The sequence below is a fragment of the Pristis pectinata genome, chromosome 20 (assembly GCF_009764475.1).
Source record: "Pristis pectinata isolate sPriPec2 chromosome 20, sPriPec2.1.pri, whole genome shotgun sequence".
NCBI classification, from domain to species: domain Eukaryota; kingdom Metazoa; phylum Chordata; class Chondrichthyes; order Rhinopristiformes; family Pristidae; genus Pristis; species Pristis pectinata.
In genome coordinates this window covers 33,461,312-33,476,479 of record NC_067424.1, presented here as the reverse complement: position 1 = coordinate 33,476,479, position 15,168 = coordinate 33,461,312, and positions in this window count along the sequence as shown.

Genomic DNA, 15,168 nt, shown 5'->3' with positions numbered 1-15,168 from the left:
TCTACCTATCACCACCCTGTGCCCACCCCGCCTCCCCTCTTTTGTCCACCTATCACTGCTCTGCTTTTCCCTCCTATATATTGGGCTTCCCCTTCTCCTACCTTCCGTCCTAAAGAAGAGTCCCGACCCAAAACGTAGACCGCCTGCTTTTCTCCACGGATGCTGCCTGGCCTGCTGAGTTCCTCCAGCATCATCGTGTTTTACATGTAGATTCCAGCATCTGCAGTCCTTTGTTTCTCTTCACTATATTCTGCGTTCTGTTTACTTTTTACTCCCTCGATGTGTGCATGATCTGTCTGGATGGCACGCAAACAAAAGCTTTTCACTGTATCACGGTACATGTGACAATAATAAATCCAGAATGTATTGGTAATAAACCAATATAGTGACCCCATCAATCTCGAGTAACTGTCCCATAGCTTGTAGATAGAGGTCCCAAACCAACAAAAATGCATCACTCTATCTCCCCTAAAGGTGTGAAGAGTTGAAGGCTCAGGTGAGGTTCTGTTAAGTTCTCTTTCTTTCTTTATTATTGCACAGGTAGAGCAGTGGGAACGACACCCAGCACAGTGGTGGGCTCCTCTTGCATGATGTGGGAAATCAGGGAGACCTCCAGTGTCCCTGATGACTACACCTGCGAGAAATGCATCTGGCTGCAGCTCCTCACAGACTGTGTTAGGGAACTGGAGCTGGAGCTGGAGCTGGAGCTGGATGACCTTTGGATTATTTGGGAGACTGAGGAGTTGATAGACAGGAGTTACAGGGAGGCAGTCACACCTAAGTTGCAGGAGGCAGGTAGCTGGGTGACCTTCAGGAGAGAGAAAGGGAATAGGCAGTCAGTGCAGGGTACCTCTGTGGCTGTTCCCCTCAATAACAAGTATACTTAGATACTTAGAACAGTATTTAGATACTGTTGGGGAGATGACCTACCAGGGATAGCCACAGCGGTCAGGTCTCGGGGACTGAGTCTGGCTCTTTGGCTCAGGAGGGAAGGGGGAGAAGAGGCAAGCAGTAGCGATAGGGGATTCATTGGTTAGGGGAGCAGACAGGAGGTTCTGTGGGTGAGAATGAGAATCTCGGATGGTATGTTGCCTCCCAGGTGGCAGGATCAGAGATGTCTTGGATCGAGTCCATAGCATTCTTAAGGGGGAGGGTGAGCAGCCAGAGGTCGTGGTACACGTTGGTACCAATGACATAGGCAGGAAAAGTGACGAGGTCCTGCAAAGTGAGTTCGGGGAGTTAGGTGCTAAGTTAAAAGACAGGACCTCCAGAGTGGTGATTTCAGCATTGCCGCCCATGCCATGTGCTAGTGAGGCAAGACATACGAAGATACTGCAGTTTAACATGTGGCTAAGCAGATGATGCAGCAGGGAGGGCTTCAGATTTTTAGATCATTGGGCTCCTCCAGGGCAGGTAGGACCTGTACAAACGAGGCGGTTTGCACCTGAACTGGAGGGGGACCAATATCCTTGCGGGAAGGTTTGCTAGTGCTGCTCGGGGTGGGGGGGGGGGGGGGGGGGGGTTAAACTAGAGTTGCAGGGGGGTGGGAACCAGAGTGACAGAGCAGCAGGTGGAGAGGCCGTGGGGAAAGTAGATGTTAAGACCACAAGCAAAGATGGAAACTGAAAGGTTGAGTGTGGTGGGACTAATGTTCTGAGTTGCATCTATTTCAATGCAAGGAGCATTGTAGGTAAGGCAGATGAACTTAGGGCGTGGATCCATACGTTGAATTAAGATGTTGTAGCCATTAGTGAGACTTGGTTGTAGGAGGGGCAGGACTGGCAGCTCAATGTTCCGGGATTCTGCTGTTTTAGACATGATAGAGGGGGAGGGATTAAAGGGGGAGGGGTGGCATCACTCATCAGGGAAATTGTTGGGGCAGTGCTCAGAGAGGACATACTGGAGGGCTCAGCTACTGAAGCAATATGGGTGGAACTGAGGAATAAAAAAGGGATGACCATGTTAATGGGACTATATTATAGACCTCCCAATAGTCAGCGGGATTTAGAGGAGCAAATTTGTAGAGAGATAGTAGACAGTTTCAGGAAATATAAAGTTGTGTAGTAGGTGATTTTAACTTTCCACATATTGACTGGGACTCCGATACTGTAAAAGGACTCGATGGGATTGAGTTTGTCAAATGTGTTCAGGAAAGTTTCCTTAATCAATATGTAGAGGTCCCAACTAGAGAGAGCGCGATACTGGATCTCCTCTTAGGGAATGAGACAGGGCAGGTGACAGAAGTGAGTGTAGGGGAACACTTTGGATCTAGTGAACATAATTCCATTAGTTTCAAGACAATTATGGAAAATGATTGTCCTAGGGTTAAGATTCTAAACTAGAGGAAGGCCAATTCTGATGGCATCAGAAGGGATCTGGCAGGCATGAATTGGGATCGTTTGTTTTCTGGCAAGGAGATGCTTGGTAAGTGGAAGGCCTTCAAAAGTGAAATATTGAGAGTACAGAATCTGTATGTTCCTGTTAGGATAAAAGGCAAGACTAACAGGTTTAGGGAACCTTGGTTATTGAGGGATATTGAGGCCCTGGTAAAGAAAAGGAAGGAGGCGCATATCAGGTATAGGCAGTTAGGATTAAACGAGGCACTTGAGGAGTATAAGAAATGCGAGAGAACACTTAAGAGGGAAGTCAGGAGGGCTAAAAGAGGACATAAGGTTGCTCTGGCAGAAAAGGTGAGAGAGAACCCAAAGGGTTTCTAAGGCTAAATTAAGAGCAAAAGGGTAGCAAGGGACAAAATTGGTCCTCTTGAAGATCAGCGTGGTCATCTATGTGTGGAGCCGAAAGAGATGGGAGAGATTTTAAATGGATTTTTTGCATCTGTGTTTACTCGGGAGACACACACAGAGTCTCTAGAACCAAGGAAAAAGAGTAGTGAGGTCATCGACCGGATTACGGAAGAGGAGGTGCTGGCTGTCTTGAGGCTAATTAGGGTGGATAAATCCCCAGGGCCTGATGAAGTGTCCCCTTGGACTTTGTGGGAGGCTAATGCAGAAATTGCAGGGGCCCTGGCAGAGATATTTAAAATATCCTTAGCCATTGTGCCAGAGCACTGAAGGATAGCTGATGTTGTTCCATTGTTTAAGAAAGGCTCTAAGAATAAGCCAGGAAATTATAGGCCGGTGAGCCTGACGTCAGTCGTGGGTAAATTATTGGAAGGTATTATGAGGGACAGGATATATAAGTATTTCAATAGATAGGGACTGATTAGGGATAGTCAACATGGCTTTGTGCGTGGCAGGTTTGGATGGGTACATAATGGGAAGGGTTTGGAGGGCTATGGTCCAGGTGCAGGTAGATGGGACTAGGCAGAAAACTAGGCTGGCATGGACTAGATGGGCTGAAAGGCCTGTTTCTGTGCTGTAGTATTCTATGACTCCAAGAAAGATCCCACACAGAGATGAACATATTCACATTAAGAACTTATGCACACAGGTGTGTTAACATTTGTCAAGAATGAACTTCTAAGTCTAGTTACATGGCAAGAACTTGTACACACCTGTAGGTTTCTTACTCTGTCCTGTGTCTCAACTCATTCTGGCTTGCCTTCTGTTCTACAGGACCACACTCTAGATCTGCTATGACTTGTATAATCATCAAGCTCATGTTCACTGAGGTGCACTTATTCCTTCAGACCCTTTTGGGGAAACCTCTGCACTCAGGACTGTGGAATTTCCCTCTGCACTTCAATTTGTACTCAGGGTCTTCTCATTTCTTTGCTGCCTCTCTTCACAGTTTGAAGCTCCTCCAATGGACTTGATTTCTGCTTGCTCCTGGTTTTGTTTCTCATGGCTTTAATCTTCACCTGAGTCCAGTTCTGCTCTATGTGGGAACTGCACTACCAGTGATATTCCGGCTTCAGTCTCTTGTTCTAGGCCCTGATGCTGCTGCTGTAATGCCACAGGTTCTACTCACAACTTGTCCAAGTCAATTTACATGAGGTTGGTTCATATAAGAGTTTAAAGATCAACAACAACCAACAAGTGCAGTACAACATAATCTCACCTGGGCTTCGAACCTTAAGGGATGGACATGTAGTCAGCAGCTCTGCATGAAACAGATGTTTTATTCAGACTCTGGAGCTTGTTTGATCCTGCTTTCAGCTTGCTGTGTGACCACAGTTAACTCTGCCATGGATTTTGTTTTCTGTGGAGCTTCCAGGGTTCAGATATGTTTACTCCAGCCTACCTGAAACCAGCTAATCTCCATGAGGATTTCCACCTTCCTTCCTGTCTTTACAAATTTGACAGATCCCAGCAGGATTTTTCTGCAAAGCCTGAGATGAATAGTTCCATTTGTCTGTTGTAGTGAGATCAGTGGAACCTCTTGGTCCCACACTGGGATCTCCTTTCAGGGCCCTCATTCATATTTCTCTTTTCAAGTCTCTTCTGTCAATGCCTGGGTCATAATGGTTGTACTTCACTATCATTAAACTCAGGAAGTTTTGGCAAATGTTCATCAGTTATGACATTTGTATCCTCCAACTTTCGGCACCCGAGATCTGTGGTCCGAAAGAAAGTTCTCAATGCCCCCTTTTAAATCCTTGAAACTTCTTCTCGATGAGCATCAGAAAACCCTGACCATCCTTTCCTGATTCCCCTGGGACATCGTCACTTTCGACCGCTTTATCAACTTTCTCATAGAATTGCAATCCGTTATCTTGAGTGAGGGAACCATCCACTTGTCAAGTTGTGCGTCCTCTGCTTGGTTGGTCCATACACTGTTTTTCACTGTGAATGTGCTGCAGGTCTTTCCCATGACCACTTCCTTTCTGATTGCCTGACACTCCCAGGCTCTGTCGGTTTGCTTAGGGTCTTTCTCCACCTGACTCTGATGAAACAGGGACAGAGAGACTGATTCCTGAGGGAAAGGAGATCCGTCCATTTGCTCCTTGTATTCTACTTCACTGATCATAAAGCTCAGGCAGAATAAGCTCTGCCCTAGAGCTGTGATATAGTCCCTTCCAACACTTAGTTTCTAGTGTAGTCTGCCACAACTCCCAGCAACTGATTTCCCTGTCATCTCAGATAATGGTACACTCATATCTTCCAGTGTTGTTAATACCTCTCTGCAATATGTACACAGTAGGACATTGCTCTTTATTAGCAGGACTTGGATGAAGGTGTCTCCTCACATTACTGAGTGATCTGCTGTGGTATAAATACATCACACTGACCATTTCCCTTGTGGGTAGTTTTAAATTCACCTCTACCTGTGAGCATAATAAAGCTGTAACTGCCCCATTTGTCTTGGTCTCACCCTAACACAGATACTCCCTCCATCCTATCCATCCCTCCTGCCTCTTTCCCTGCAACTTAAAGTTACCTTTTGTATCCCTCTGGTGCCGACGCGAGGTCTCAGACCTGAAACGCTAACTCTGTTCCTCTTTCCACCGATGCTGCCTGACCTGCTGAGTATTTCCAGCATTTTCTGTTTCTACTTCTCTGTCACCATCTATGGGGTAAACACTATTTACTCCTGTGGCACTTGACGCATTCCCCTGAGATTTGCTCTGCACATTTGCTTCTTTGCCTGCAAGACCTTCACTCTCAGTATTTGCTGTATTCTGCCTGCTTTTGCGAATTAGTGTAAGATGGTCTACTTAATTGTAATTGTCGCAGTGGATTGTTCTGAGGGGACACACCAAGGTTGTGTAATTTCCCTGGGATCAACAGCAGAGTCTCTCACCTGCAGTAATGCAACCTCAGGGTTTATTGCCACATGTCTCTCATAGAGGGCATGCATTTAAGGTGAGAGGGGGTAGGTTCAAAACAGACGTGAGGGGTACGCTTTTTTTACTGAGAGGGTGGTGGATGCCTGAAATGCGTTGCCTGATGGGGTGGTGGAGGCAAATTCATTGGGGGCTTTTAAGAGGGGCTTGGATGGACACACGAATGAGAGGAAAATGGAGGGATATGGGCATTCTGTAGGCAGGAGGGAATAGCTATGTCGGCACAACATTGTGGGATGAAAGGCCTGTTCTGTGCTATACTGTTCTATGTGGCGTGCTGAACACACAGCTGTAGTATAACATTAGCACCGTGCCGTCATATCTGTGCTACAAGCTGACCAAAACACTCACATTCTGCACTGTTTCTTCCAGGACAGTGGCAATCCTACTTGCCTACGTCTGGAACATTAAAGAGCTGAACCTGTTATCTCTCTTCAGCCAATCTGCACTCTAATTCGTCCCTCACTGCTCAGTCCAGGAATGTTCTGACATGACCACATCTCACGTGGTCTCTCCAATTCACCGTGTGATTACTGAGCACCTGTGCTGGTTCACTGATGTTTGTGAACCAGACTTGTGGTTTCTGACGGCGCTGGCGTTGAAGTGTGACTTTAGTTTCCTGGCTGCTTCATCAGACAGGCCAGCAGCATGACCAGCGTCGCTAAGCGTCCGAAGCCACGACTGCTGAAGGTAGGGATTTCTTTTGTTTGCGGATCACCGCATTTTGTTCTTTGGAACTTTCAGTCACACCTCCTATAAGGTTATTGGCTTTGAACGTCCAGTCAATCATAGAGTTGTACAGCCTAGAAACAGGCCCTTTGGCCCACATTGTCTATGCTGACCATCGTGCCTATCGATACTAATTCTACTTGCCCGCATTAATTCCATGTCCCTCTATGTGCCCTGCTCATTCGAGCACCTGTGAAGAAGCCTCTTGACTGTGGTTACCATTCCTGCCTCCGCTTCCTCCTCGAGCAGCTTGTTCCAGATGCCAACTACTCTTTGTGTGAAACATTTACCACCCCCCCCCCCCCGGATCCCCTTCAACCCTCCTCCCTCTCACCTTAAACTATGCCCTCTAGTATTGGACACCCCTACCATGAGAAACAGGCTTATCTGTGCCTCTCATAATTTTATACGCCTCTATCGTGTCACCTCTCAGCCTCCTTCACTCAAGGTAAATGCCCAATGGTTCTGTCGTGTTTGCCAGCTTTCCAGATACGCCCTGTGTATGGCACCACTGCCCTCACTGTCAACCCCTTTATTTCCGTGTTGAGGGGTTGCTGTGTTTCTTTGAGGCACAGAGTCACCAGTCTCGGTTTAGCAATACAGTAAGTGTAGGGATCCATTGCCATCCGCCTCTGCGGTGTATGGTCCTCATCCTGTACTGCGGATTGTAACGTGAACTCTCAGGGATGATCAAGGGATCACATCTTCATTGTGGCCAGTGACTCTCCTAACCGAGGTGAAGCATGGCACTTACAGTGTTGCTGGTTCAGCCTGCTGACCCAGCTTCCCAAGGGTGGTGGGGCCACAATTACCTTCAAGTAACAGGTTCCCAAAGGAGCTGTACGCGGGAGCTGCAGGCCTGTGTCAACACTGCGGAGGATTTGAGACGTGACCATGGACTGATCATCAATGGCAGTGAGCAGCCGTCTTGGGGAGGGGGAGGAGGGGACGAAGCGGAGGAAGGGTCGGGAAGGGTGGAGGGGTTGCGTCAGGACACCGGGGCTGGGGTGCGGTCAAAGCCTCAGGCTGGGGTGGATTCAGGACAGGATGGAATGGAGTCGGGAACCCAGGATGGGGTGAAGGTTGATCCAGGACTCCAAGGGGTGAGGAGTTGAGCCAGGTGCCCAGGCTGGGGGTGGGGAAGTCTCATGATGAGCTGGAGTCAAGGTCAATGCTGGGATGAAGAGAGGCCTCAGGTCAAGATGGAGACAGTTGGGTTGGAGTCTGTGTCCTGGGTCAGGGTGGGGGGGGGGGGGGCGGGGGTGGGGGGGGTGATGGTGGTGGGGGGTGGTGGTGGTGGTCAGGCCCCACATCGTGATGGAGACGGGGTTGGAACCAAGGCCTTACATTGTGGATTGAGCCAGGCCCTTGGGCTGGTTGTGTGGCCCAGGGGTGGAATCAGAGCCTTGGGCAGTGGGACTGGAGAAGGTTTCAAGGCAACAGAGAAAGGGAACAAAGTTCAGCTCACTGAACAAGTACATTGGACTTTGATTGGATTGAAGGTTAACAACATATGATGTAAGCGCTGTACCTACATGTAATCAAAGTGTGAGTGTGTTGGGCACCACTGTGTTACAGAGAGTAGAGCTGCTGCTTCACAGCTCCAGAGACCTGGGTCCGATCCTGACCTCTGGTGCTGTCTGTGTGGAGCTTGCACGTTCTCTTAGAGACCCCATGGGTTTCCCCCGGGGCTCCACTTTCCTCCCACATCCCAAAGATGTGGGGGTTGGTAGGTTAATTGGCTGCTGTAAGTTACCCCCAATGTGGGCGGTTGGGTGGGAGGAGGATCGGGGGGAAGTTGATGGGCCCCTGAACAAGAATGGGTTACAGGGAAATAATGAGATTGATGGGATTGTTCTGAGAGATAGTGTGGACTTGATGGGATGAATGGCCTCTCTCTATGCGGAAAGTATGTATGAAGTTTCCTGGTAGTACAGGACCATGTGCTTTCTGCAAAGCTGACACACAGCCTTCACTTCACTGCGGCCACACTGGGATTCCACACTCGGACGTCCTGGTGAGGGAGAGGGGAGGAGAGGGCCACCAAGGCACACCTCAGGGCTTCTGTCTCTGCTCCTGGTCTTCCGTGGAATCGGTTCCCAATATATTTCAGCATTGAGCAACCTCCCCTCCGTTGACTCCGTCTACACTTCCCGCTGCCTCGGGAAAGCAGCCGACATAATCAAGTCACCCCCCACCCCGGTCATTCTCTCTTCTCCCCTCTCCCATCAGGCAGAAGATACAAAAGCCTGCGAGCAAGTACCTCCAGGCTCAAGGATGTGAGTCTGTTATCAGAGTCTTGAATGGACCTCTCAGATGTTAAAAGATGAACTCTTGATCTCCCAATCTAATGTCGACCAATGCCAGAGTTTGAGTTCCACACCAGCCTCCTGCACCCCTCCCCGAACTAATGGCTTGAAATATTGGAAGCAAACTAAATGTTGGAAGGAAGCCAACACTATCAGCATTTCCTTGGACTGTTCTCTCACTTATCTGGCTTCCTGTTGCATAAGTGAACTATTCCATGTGACAACAGGCCCTGATTCTCACCACCCTCTCTGCCAGAGAGTTTGCTTCTGAATGTCCTACAGTTATGATCCCCAGTGAATACTGTACACACACGGCCCTTAGTTCTGGCTCCCCCATTGTGATATTGCTCTCCATCTATTCCACGAAACCCCTTTGAAGACCTCAGTCAGGTCATGACCGAGCCTTTCCAAAGCAGAGCCACAAGGGACTGCAGATGCTGGGATCTGGAGCAAAAAACAAACTGCTGGAGGAACTCAGCGGGTCGGGCAGCATCTGTGGAGGGAAATGGACAGTTGACATTTCAAGTCAAGACCCTTCATCTGGACTGAAAGAGTAGAGAGGAGATAGCCAGTATAAAGCGGTGAGAGAGGGGTGTGGGGCAAGAGCTGGCAAGCAATGGGTGGACATTCCAATGTAGCCCCAGAATCTGGCTCTGGTTCCAAGTGCCATTCACCTCTCCCCCGATGGTTCCCATTCTCACTGCCTCTGCTGATCAGATCCCCTTTGTGTTTCTGTTTATCTCCCTCCAGCAATCTTCACACTCCCCTCAACCCAACTTGCTCCATCTGCCTCTCCATATATTTCGCTCTCCTCTCTCTCTGTCTCTGTCTCCATCTATCATCCACCCGCCACTGTCTCCCAACTCCACCCCTGCTCCTCTCCCCTACCTGGCACAACCTGCCTGTCATCTTACACCCCTCCTCGGTCCACCAATCGCGTCAGACTCCTTTCTCACCACTCCCCTCCTCCTCTTTATACCGTCCACCTCCCCCCCTCCACTCTCAGTCCTGATGCAGGGGTTCAACCCAAATCATTGACAACTCCTTCCCTCCCACAGATGCTGCTCGACCCAGTGGGTTCCTCTAGCAAATTGGTTGTTGGTCCAGATTCCAGCATCTGCTGTCTCCTGTGTCTCCTATGTGGCTCCCAGCCTGTTCAATCATTCCCGATAACTATAACCTTTTGGAGCTTTCTTTCCATTTTATAACAGAGGCCAGAACTCTGCAAATGATTCTCAGAAATAAACTGCCCCTAATTAATAATACAACAAGCCTGTGTAATATAACAAGCCTATATACTGTGCCCCTCAGTATAAGAGGACACCAGAGGTGGACTTGTTCCTCCACAAGGGGGCAAAGTTCCTCGGGAACCTTGTGGATGAAAGGGTTTGGTAAGGTGCCAAGAAGGCAGTGTCATGGGCCCATTCACGGGGCGATTAGGAATTTCCCAAGTTCCCCCATAGGCAGCATTCCCAGGGTGGATCCTGACTGCTTCTGTGAGGTGTACTTTCCACAGGGAGCTGACTGTCCTCCTGTGACTGTATAGCTGAACAGCCTTTCTAAGGCAAAGCAAGTATGTAACTGCAGGACTCTGCTGATCGAAACCATGGAAGATCCCAGATTCTGTCTGCCTTCCGTGCTTGCAAATGTGATCCGAAACATATGTACAATGCAAAACTTCTGAAAGACCACCAGTCTTTGGAAACAGATTAAAATGTTACTTTGCTGAGATTAATTCCAATTTATTTAAAAACAAGCAATTGGCTTTGTGCCTGTTTATAACAATCTGGATATTTGGAGAGGTCCTGTAGAAGGAGTTCAATTAGCATCAGGATGGGGAAGCACCTTTACGCTCCTGTTACTGACCTATTAAAAATGGAGTCACACAGTTGGAACAATGTGCATTTATATAGCACCTTTCACCTAGTTGTTGAGTTAATTTGAAAATTTTGATGTTCAGTGCTGGAATTGATGGTATTAGTCAAACAGTTTTGGTCCCCTAACCTAAGACAAGATATAGTTGCATTGGAATCAGTCCGAAGGAGATTTCCTCAGCTAATTCCTGGGATGAGAGGGTTGTCCTATCAAGGGAGACTAGACAGTTTGGGTCTGTAATCTTTGGAGTTTCGAAGAATGAGGGGGTGGCCTGATTGAGACATATAAGATCCTGAAGGGACTTGATGAGGTAGATGTTGAAATGTTTTCACAAGTGGAAGAGTCTTGAATGAGGGGACATAGTTACAACACAAGAGGCTGATTGTTTATACTGGAGGTGTGTAGAAATTTCTTTCCTCAAAGGGTGATGTACCTCTGGAATTCTCTGCTTGAGAATGTTGTGAGGGCTAGATCGTTAGAAGTATTTAAGGTGGAGGTAGATAACATTTTGAAAGATTGGGGAATTGAGGAATATTTTTGAACTGGCAAAGAAGAGTTGCTGAGGTCAGTGTAGATCAGCCACGATCACATTGAATGGTAGGGCTGGCTAGAGGGGCCGAGTGGCCTCCACCTGCTCCTGTGTACTTGTGTTTCTATTCCGCTGAACAGGGTGGGCTGTGAGAAGACTAACATCTTCCACACCAAGTTTCACCAGCCTCGAACGTAGCCCTTCCGACTACCTCAACACCATGGACATCCTGTCTCTATGCAACTCCATCCCTTTGATCAGGAAGGCCTTGGGACTCTCCACTTCTTCTTGAACAAAGAACCAACCAGTTCCCCTCTACTAACACTCTGGTCTGCCTGGCAGAAATTGTTTTTACCCTTAATAACCTCTCTTTTGATTTCTCCCCACTCTCAGTGGCTCGGTGGCATAGCCCTGGGCACTTGCATGGGCCCCAGCTGTGCCTGTCTTGTTGTCAGCTACGCAGAGCTGTGCTTGTTCCAAACCTACTCTGGCACCCGTCCCCAACTCTGTCTCCGCTGCATTGATGGCTGCATTGGTGCTGCTTCCTGCACTTGGGTGGAACTCAACATTTTATCACCTTTGCTACCAACTTCCACCCTGCACTCAAGTTTACCTGGACCACTTCTCGTCCTTTTTCTGGATCTCTGGGTCTCCATCTGAGGATATAAACCCACTGACTCCCACAGCTACCTTGACCACACCTCCTCCCACCCTACCACCCATGGACACCATCCCTTTCTCTCAGTTTCTCTGTTGCTGCTGCCTCTGTTCTCAAGATGAGCCTTTCCATTCCAGGATTTCTGAAATGTCCTTTCTATTCCCCCCAGACACCTGCTTCCCTTCTATCGTAGTTGATGGATACATACTTCCACTATTTCCCGCATATCTGCTCTCAAACCCCACCCCTCTCCCCAGACAGAACAGAGATATTCCTTGGTCCTCACCTCTCATCCCACTAACCTTCTTCACCATTTCCACAGGATCTCGCTCTGAAGCGTCGACACGAACCTTTTGCCTCCACAAACGCTGCTTGACCCACTAACTTCTTCCAGCAGTCTATCTTAAGCACCAAAAGAATATATTTCAACATTTTCGAAGAGTATATGACAAATGAAGACTAGGGGCACAAGAGACTGCAGATGCTGGAATCTGGAGCAAAAAACAAGGAACTCAGCGGGTTGGGCAGCATCTGTGGAGTGAAAGAGCCTCAGAATAAGGGGACACTTTTTAGGGTCTAGGATCTGAGGGTACAGCCTCGGAATAAAGGGAGTCCCTTTAAAACTGAGATGAGGAGGAATTTCTTCAGCCAGAGGGTGGTGAATCTGTGGAATTCGTTGCTACAGAGGGCTGTGGAGGGTGTATTTAAGGCAGAAATTGATTGGTTCTTGATTGGTAAGGGGGGGGTTAAGGGTCACAGGGAGAAGATAAGATATCTTTATTAGTCACATGTACATCAAAACACACAGTGAAATACATCTTTTGCGTTGAGTGTTCTGGGGGCAGCCCGCAAGTGTCGCCACGCTTCCAGCGCCAACATAGCATGCCCACAACTTCCTAACCCGTACGTCTTTGGAATGTGGGAGGAAACCGGAGCACCCAGAGGAAACCCACACAGACACGGGGAGAACGTACAAACTCCTTACAGACGGCGGCTGGAATTGAACCCAGGTCACTGGCGCTGTAATAGCACTACGCTAACCGCTACACTACTGTAAAAAATCAACCATGATTGAATGGTGGGAGCAGACTCGATGGGCCGAATGGCCCAATTCTGCTCCTATATCATTGGCTTATGGATGTGGACTGTTGATCTTTTGGGTCGAGACCCTTCAGCTGGACTGGAAATAAAGACCATTTCATCTGCAGCAAACAGATTTTAACAAAAGAGGTTCACAGCATTGCCAAGAGTAGTGGTCAGCCTGAGCAAGTAGCAAAAGGTGGCCAAAAAATTACTGGAGACTTAACTTAGAATAAATTAGCAAGAAATATAGAAAAGTACATTTTTAAGAACTCCACAAATGAAAGGAAGAATGTAACAAAAATAAATGTTCTTTGGGATCGTGGATGGTTTGCTTTCACTGTGGTTCTGTGGGGTCTGATGAGGCCACTGTGGGAACAGCAGGCTCTTCCAATAGATGAGACAGCAGGAAGCTGACAGGACAGGCGGCTGGGTAGTTTGTGTCACGGTGTGTTCCTTTCACCTCATTTATACTGAGCTGAGTTCCCCTGATGCATGGATTGAAGACTCCCAGTGCTACACCTAACATTCATCCTCCTTTATGGGGTTATGGGCTAGGGATTCCCAGGAGTTAATGGGAATGTTACATATTTTTCCCCCAAGGAGCACATACTTAAATCTTTGCCTCTGTCAAAATTAAATGTCGTTGCAAAGGGTTGGCAGGAGAGATTACAGTGAGGAATAAGGGAGTGGCAGAGGCATTAAGAAAATATCTTTTAATCTGTCATGGTAGTGTAGTGGTTAGTGTAACGCTATTACACGGCCAGCGACCCGGGTTCAATTCCCACCACTATCTGTAAGGAGTTTGTACATTCTCCCTGTGATTGCATGGGTTTCCTCCCACATTCCAAAGACGTACGGGTTAGGAAGTTGTGGGCATGCTATGTTGGCGCCAGAAGCGTGATGACACTTGCAGGCTGCCCCAGAACACACTATGCAAAAGATGTATTTCACTGTGTGTTTTGATGTACATGTGACTAATAAAGATATCTTATCTTACACATCAATGCAGAAGAAACAGAAGGAATTAGGGTCCTAATGACAGTAAAGAACACAAGCTAAAAATTGGACATCACTTGTTTTTTTTGTGTGCTAAACATCCATTTGAGCCCTCCACAAAAATCAGTGAAGTTGGCCAAAAATATGTTTGAAACAGCTTTAGGATAGCTTACACCCAGATACATGTGCTAAATCAGCACTTGCAAGCTGCTTGACAGGACCACACTCAAGGGCACATTCCCCTCTGGGGTTGGGTCAGAACAGGCCAGGCTCAGTGCTTCACCCAGGTCAGGATGAAGAGCTTCGTGTCACTGCATGAATCATCTGCTTGATCAACAGCAATGTGTGTGCAGACCAGCGAGACATTCCCCCCCTTTTCTGCAAATATCTCTGGGCCACATATGGAAAATCATTAAGGCCCCGTTCTTGGCTCAGATTAAGATTGGCAATGGTCTAACTTTAATGTTATGGCTATGTGGACCCCACAACCCAGATGTATTGCAACAATTCACCAGGGGTGCTCTGACATCTTCTCTCAAAACCATAACCTCTACCACCTAAAAGGGCAAAGAAAACAGAGAACCAGCACCTTCAAGTTACCCTCCAAAACATTACCATTCCCTCAGTGTCACTGCGTCTAAATCCTCGAACTCCCACCCCAACAGCACTGTGGGAACACCTTCACCACAAGGATTGCAGAGGTTCAAGTAGCAAACCATCACCCTTCTCAAAGGCAATTAACGATGCCAAATAGATGCAAAAAAAAATTACCGTAAGTAGAGTACAGTTCACCAGTGGTTCATTATTCTGCTTAAGTCATTGAAAAGCAATTGATAGCAATGTGTTGTAAATTATTTTAATGCATTTTGCGGCATTGAACAGATTGAAGACACAGACAAGCCAACTGTGACCCTACGGACTTGCTTGGTGGCGGATGAAGGCTCCTTTATTTTGGCTGCAGTCATGTAATTGCAGAAATAAACACACTCTGTGAGAGCGATGTCAGGAAAAGGAAGCAATGGTTGGCAGCGTAAACACCAGGAATCCACGATAAAATGGTGCAGACAAAAAAAAAAGCAGCAGAAAATGACCATTGGGAGGTTCCAGGTCTGCAGGACACAGTTATTGAAAGTACAACCTCATTGAATCAATGTCTAGGAATAGGGGAGAATTGTCAGGAAAAGTTATTTTTCCTGCATTGTGCAATTTTATATGGGTTCAACAATGGCTCCAACTGTTCATG